The sequence below is a fragment of the Lathyrus oleraceus genome, chromosome 4 (genome assembly GCF_024323335.1).
Source record: "Lathyrus oleraceus cultivar Zhongwan6 chromosome 4, CAAS_Psat_ZW6_1.0, whole genome shotgun sequence".
Classification (NCBI taxonomy): Eukaryota; Viridiplantae; Streptophyta; class Magnoliopsida; order Fabales; family Fabaceae; genus Lathyrus; species Lathyrus oleraceus.
Genome location: NC_066582.1, coordinates 354,622,123 through 354,628,832, shown reverse-complemented (window position 1 = coordinate 354,628,832; position 6,710 = coordinate 354,622,123). Strand labels below are relative to the sequence as shown.

Genomic DNA, 6,710 nt, shown 5'->3' with positions numbered 1-6,710 from the left:
TTACAAACTCACTTTCAACCTCCCTCAATCACCATTAACCACACTTCAAACAACATAGCTTCACTCCATCATCTTTCACAACCTTCAACTAAACACCAACCTCACATTACTCCCTTACTTCGTTCAATAACATAGCCGACACAACCTCAAAACCACGAAGCAAACTTCAAACCAAACAACACTCTTCACCAAACCGATGCACACCATCACTACTCAAACTCCATCTCTGAACTGCGCAAAACTCATCGCCATCTCGCTACCACCGTCAATGTGCAAATAACAAAAAACTTGAAACTGCTCCTCCTTCCAATGACTCACTAGCATCGTCCAGACTTCCGGCATCCTCATTGGCACCGTTGTAAGCACTCTCTTTTCCTTTTCCTTTCATGTTTTGTTTACTATGGATTGCTTGAGTTTCATTCTTTGTTTGTTGTTTGGAAGAAGAAGAAAGAAATTTCTTCTTGGGGTAGAAAGAGATACATGAGAAAGAGTAGAGGCGAGTGAGAGGGGGGTTGCCCCTTGTGAGTGAGAAAACTATCATACCCCAAAACTTTCCCTCCCATTTTCACTTTTCATCTGACTTTTGGTTTGAGATTCATCTATCCATATTCATGCCAAATACATATGTATCCTTCACTCATATTAATACTTTCAAACATACATCATAGATTCAAGTCTTGTACCTAGCAAGAGCTAGGGTTTTCCCAAGAATCAAGCCCTATGGATTATGGTGTTGCATTTAATTTTGAAAGCTCGTCCTTGAATCATGGCTTGAAACCCTAGTTATTGATTCATGTCATTTATGGACAATGTGGTTGGTATATTGATCTTGTTGATTGAAACCCTAATTCTTGAAATGGGGCATTTTGATCACTTTGATTTATATCATGTCATTATTCTTTAGAATCATTCATCAAGTTTGATTATCTATTGACCATGACTTATTATATGATTATTTGTTTTATGTTTCATTTGATCCAAGGCCTTGTTATTCAAGTCTTATTCAAACTTCATTAAAGTGTTATGCATGTTTCATTTAAAGCTTCATAATGCATTCATTGGCTCATGATTCATAGTGTATTCATTTCAAATTCAAAGAAAAGGGAACTCCTAGTCCATTGATTCATTCAATTCAAAGAAAATTCAATTGAATTAGGAGGCAAAGCATATTATGTGAAGCATACATTAAATATTCATTTCAAAAAAGGGCATTTTATTACAAAATCATCAAAGTCTCACTTCAAATTTCCATTACAAATATCCATATCCATTTCAATGTTTATACAAAAGTACATAAAAAAACTAATTCTGACCTAGGTTGACTTTTGGTCAAATGTTAGACTTCGTCAAACAGTTGACCAAAGTCAACTACTAATCCTAAAACCCTAAAAAAGCATAATCCCTCACTTTGGTTCATCATCACATCTCCATTTCCTTCCAAGTTTCCCAAGGCTCCAATTGCTTGATTTTTGGTGAATTCCCCAAAGTTCCTCTTGATGCCATGCTTTGAACACCTCATTGGTAGGCCTTGGCCTTTCCACCTTTTTCATATATGTACCTGCAAGAACAGAATACCACATGAGCACAAAACTAAAGTCAAAATTAGGCTAATGTTTGAGACACATACACACACAAACCACAATCCAAGCATTGAAATCATAACAATTTCAAACCAACAAAAAACCGATTCACATTCCCACATAATAGGATCACCTAACCATCCTAATGGTCTTTCTAGCTAGTACCTAACAACTTCACAGTATAACTGATAGAATTAATTAATAAGTGTATAATATCATCCAAACAATTATCATAAGGCAATAACAGTTAACTATGCCAAACATCATAATAGAAAGCTACAATAGCCGTGACTTAATCAACATTAACACTAGGCATTTTTACTGCATTGCCAGACTCCATCTGTATACACATAGGAATTACAATCCCTATTAAAGTGGTCACAGAAGCAGCCTCATTTGGCTTTAAAATAGCTACACAAAACTCAATCCATTTCCATGGATAACTAGCACAGCAAAAACACCAAGTAGTTCCAGTTAACAGATCAATTCTCTAACATTCAAACCAATTGACTTAGCTAAGCTCTAACTGCAACATGTCACTAAATTTTAAAGATTCATTCCACACCATAATTCACTAAGTCCAATGTTCAAACTCTAACACAATTTTAAATAAACCAGCATTCATTCACATTTCAAAACAAATGGCTAATTCACATGATACTTTAGCATACTAGCAGTAAAAGTAAGGTTGCAAATTAACAAGTAACAATTCATAATAGCTCAGCCCTCTTCAACTTAGCATTCAATAATCATTTGGCTTACTAAACTGACTTTTTCTAACAAGCTAACAATTAACCAATTTAACAGAAAATGATTAACCTAACAAACTAACCATAATTAACTAATTGAAATTATAACAGAAAATGAATTTCATAATAACATCCCTATTTTTAACATCATGCTAACAATTTCAGTTCACTAACTGATTTTTCAAACTCTAACGACTAACAAACCTAACCTAATTGTTTCAATATCACTATCTAAAAGCTTCAATTCAACTAAACTGACACTCTAAATAACCATCCTAACTAACTGGAAAAACCAACTAACATTCAAGCTTACTTTAACCATCGATTTAACAGAGTTTGCTAACACTAACTAATTCACATTGAATTTAACAGTCAGCTAACAGAATTCATCTGCAACTAACCTCTAATCGAATTCAACTAACCTTTAACAGACTTTTTTAACAGCATCTAACAGTTAACCATTTTTCACTAAACAAATCTAACAGAGTTTGGTTCTATTAAACCTTCATACCTCTATATAACCATCATTACAATCACAATTCAAGGAAGAAGTCATCATTTTCATAGAAATACCACAAATAATAAATAGAATAATGATTCATACTCTCCAAAAAATCTCTCACCCTCATTCAATTTCTCTGAATTTCTCTACTCACACATCAAAATTCAAAATTCAGTTTCAATTCATTTCACCATCAAGCTCAACCACTCTGAATCGTTCTCACCACACACAACAACAAGAACGCACAGCAAGCAAGCAAGCATTACCTACGAACTAAAGAAGGTTGGAGAAGAAGAGGAAGAAAGGCATAGAAGGCAGAGCAAGGAATTCAGAGCTTACTTAGATAAGTTTTGGTGTTTGATTCTTCACCGTTCTCATCTTCGATTTTAACCAATTCTGAGGCTATCTCTGCCTCGCAAGTAGGTGTTCCGATCTCCTTTTTGATCTTGCTTGTCACCAACATGTAGAGTCACACTTGAGGAATCAAAGCCCTAGGGCGCTAGGCTTTGATTCCTCTTCCTTGCAGTTTAATCTCCGTTTCAAATATTAGGGTTCTTCAACCTACTTGGCTAATCTGGAGAAATTAGGGAGAACTAGGTGAAGTGAATGCAAGATTTGGGAAGGGGAGGGTGAGACGAACATATTGATGACTGGTTTTCTTAGAGCAGAGGAGCCACGCCGCCGAAAGCGATTTCTGGTGCGGCGGGGCGCTTTTACGGTGGTACCTTTGTGGTGAACAAATTGAATGTGATTTGTTCTTCACTCAGCCTTGCCTCACTTCATGTGAGCTTTGGGCCACTGGCCCTTTTGTCTGACTCACTGCACCCTTTGTTTTGCTGCGCCATACACCCTTTTGTTCATCAATTTAACGCATGGGCCTAGGGCTACAGGCCCAACCATTTCTTCTTCCTACACACCTTAATACTGTGCCCACACCCCTTCTTGTTTTCTTGTTTCTTTATTTTATTTTCTTATTTTCTTTGTTTTAATTAGATTCATTTTTTATATTATTTTTTGATAGACTTTGATGCATTTTTATCATGATTAAGTAGGAAATAACTAATTAATGTCATTCATATTTTTTTTTACAAATGATCATTAAATTGTTAGAATTAAAACCTTGATTTTTTTAAGAATTAATTGGATTTACAACAAATTAGTGATTTGTTAGAATAATTCTTAGGATTTGCTCTGTAATTAGTCACTAATAAATAACATGCCATGTTCCTATAAGTTCTAGGCTAATTGTAGAATCAGAAGCTTGATGTTGCTTTGATCTCCCTTAGAACATAGGTCATAAATCTTTGTGCCTGACTTACAACTGAAACTTTCCCCTGTTTGATTAAGTTGATCAAAGTCTTTGATCAACTAAATCCTTTGACGTGTGCATATACCCACAGTTTGTTTAAGTGATCAGAAGTCTCTTGATCACTTGATAAGACTAGTCACATGTACTGGAGCTGCTTCAGATTTCAAGACATTAATTCAACCTTAAGACTTCACACTTCAATCAAGTCAAGACATTGCAGACATACTGGACACTGGACTATCATTCAAGCACAATAAAGGTCCTTCCTCAACACGTGCCAGTTACTATTGGAATTGTGCGTCACGAGCCTTAAGCCGTAGAGAAGGGGTGAGAGGGAATATTCATATCCTCATTCGTAATGTCTTTGAGTACGGGACGAATGACGCATTTGCTCAAAGTTTTCACTTTACTCATAGACTTTAGTGAAATTCGAATCAGATGATTGACAAGTCTTTTTCAGGCAAACACATCAACCATTCAACACTTAAACATTGCAATATCATTACTTCATCAACCACGCCTTCTCTTTGGATCAATTATCATACTCTCCTTGATATCCACCCATCCTTTAGGTTAATCACCTAGTGGTTAAACACACAACTTTAATCAATTGCTTTCATCCTACCTATAGAGTTACAGACTCTAAAACTCTCTTTCTATCTTATGGAGTTACAGACTCTGGCAACATTTCACTTCGCCGATAGAGTTACAGACTCTAGCACATCCTTGCATTTTTTCCTTCTAGAGTTATAGACTATGGCATTATTTTTTTATTGCCCTTTAGAGTTATATACTCTAGAAAACACCTCATTGCATTGCCCATAGAGTTACAGAATATGGAAATTGTTCATAGAGTTACAAACTTTGATGGACTCCATTCCTTTCATTCTGCCTTGTAGAGTTACAGACTCTGGCACACAAACATTTCCTTCTTCCATGTAGAGTTACATACTCTGATATTCACTACTTCTTCCTTATAGAGTTACACACTTTGGCAATTTCTTTCTGCCTATAGAGTAACAGACTTTGGAAAACCTGAATGCACTGCCTTGTAGGGTTACAGACCTTGAAAAACCTTTTTTCCTTCCTTGTAGAGTTACAAACTCTGGAAAAATCTTACATATCTATGTTAGCATCCTTTGATTCATACACATTCATTTGTGGATTCAAACAACACAACTATTGGTTTAGACCATACTCTTTTTTTCTCTTTGGCTAATCACTATTTATTGGTTAATCCCACACTCTTTTACACTTCAAGCAGTTCACCATTTCTTTTCTCTATCAATCAATTATTTATTTATTTTTCGTATTATTTCCATGAACTACAGAGCTCTAATTTTCTCATTGCACTATGAGAATACGTAGGCACGAGGGCCCCAATCCTCATGGAACACATTAATTACTAAATTCTTTTCCCCTTATCATTTGCAAGCAATATTTAGATAATAGCACCCATTCGAACAAAGAACAATCAAAATGGTTCCCGTTGAGTACAACGAATGTGAAGGGTGTTAATACCTTCCCCATTTCATAACCAACTTCCTTACTCATTTCCTTTTCCCTTAGGTTTTATCGATGTTTTCCCTTTCCTTCGGGAATAAATAAAGTTCAATGGCGACTTTGTTGTGTCCTTGAGCGTGCGATGCACTTTGGTATTTCTCGCGTAGCTTTAGCTGGTGACTCTGTTGGGGAGTCGTTGCTCTTGCAAGTAAGAGTCAGGCCTAGTTTTGTTTGTTTATTTGTTTGTTTGGGTGTTTATCTTTATTGTTTACTTTCTTTATAATTATTTCATTTATCACATTCTTTATTGATTTCTATATATTCATTATATTTTGGATATCTGTTATATATTGTCTGTTGGGTTGGGATGATGCTACATGAGAGAAGCTCTATACGTGAGCTTGAGTATACACATAGGATAGACTCGTGGATAGTCGTGTTGACCTGTGTTTCACGAATTGGGTTGACATAAGACCTACACCCAGACTAGATTCACTCGAAAGTACTTCTGTCATGCGAGAATTCGCCACGGCATGGTATTTTCATTTGGATCGATGACTCTGGGAGACCTTCTATGGACTACCTTTTGAAGATAATAACCTACCTGTTAGGGGGATATGGGTTTTTCTACAGGAAACCAAGACCCTAAATACATTTGTTCCCGTGTAGCATCAGACCTTTGAACCTGCATCGAGCAGTATACACAAGTTATCCAGAATATGTTGAGCTTTTAACATACTTTATTACATACTATTATTGCATCATTGTACATATGTCGAACTTTTGAACCTAATTTATTATACCAGTAAGCCTTTGAATCAATGGATGTTGCATAATTACTTGTATTCCATCCACAACATATGCATTCATTCATTTGCATTTCAGACAAGCAAAAAAAGCTCACCATGTCCTTTCCTTAACCAGAAAGACGACGACTCTCTGACACAAGTTCTTCACCAGAGCAAACAAATAGAAAATTATGGCAGATGTTGAACAAGAAAACGCAACCTACAAGGAGACCTTAGCCCAATTCCAGGGAAAGATGGATTTGTTCCAAGGAAATATGG

At 35.9% G+C, this 6,710-nt stretch overlaps 1 long non-coding RNA gene across 1 annotated transcript; it reads right to left on the bottom strand.

The window, feature by feature from the left end:
* Positions 1–1,192: 1,192 nt before the first annotated feature.
* On the bottom strand, positions 1,193–3,669 carry LOC127075452 (uncharacterized). The gene is made up of 2 exons (XR_007786452.1): positions 3,171–3,669; positions 1,193–1,558 (listed from the first exon to the last, which is right to left on the bottom strand). It is a non-coding gene; the product is annotated as an uncharacterized LOC127075452 (long non-coding RNA).
* Between the last annotated feature and the right edge of the window lie 3,041 nt (positions 3,670–6,710).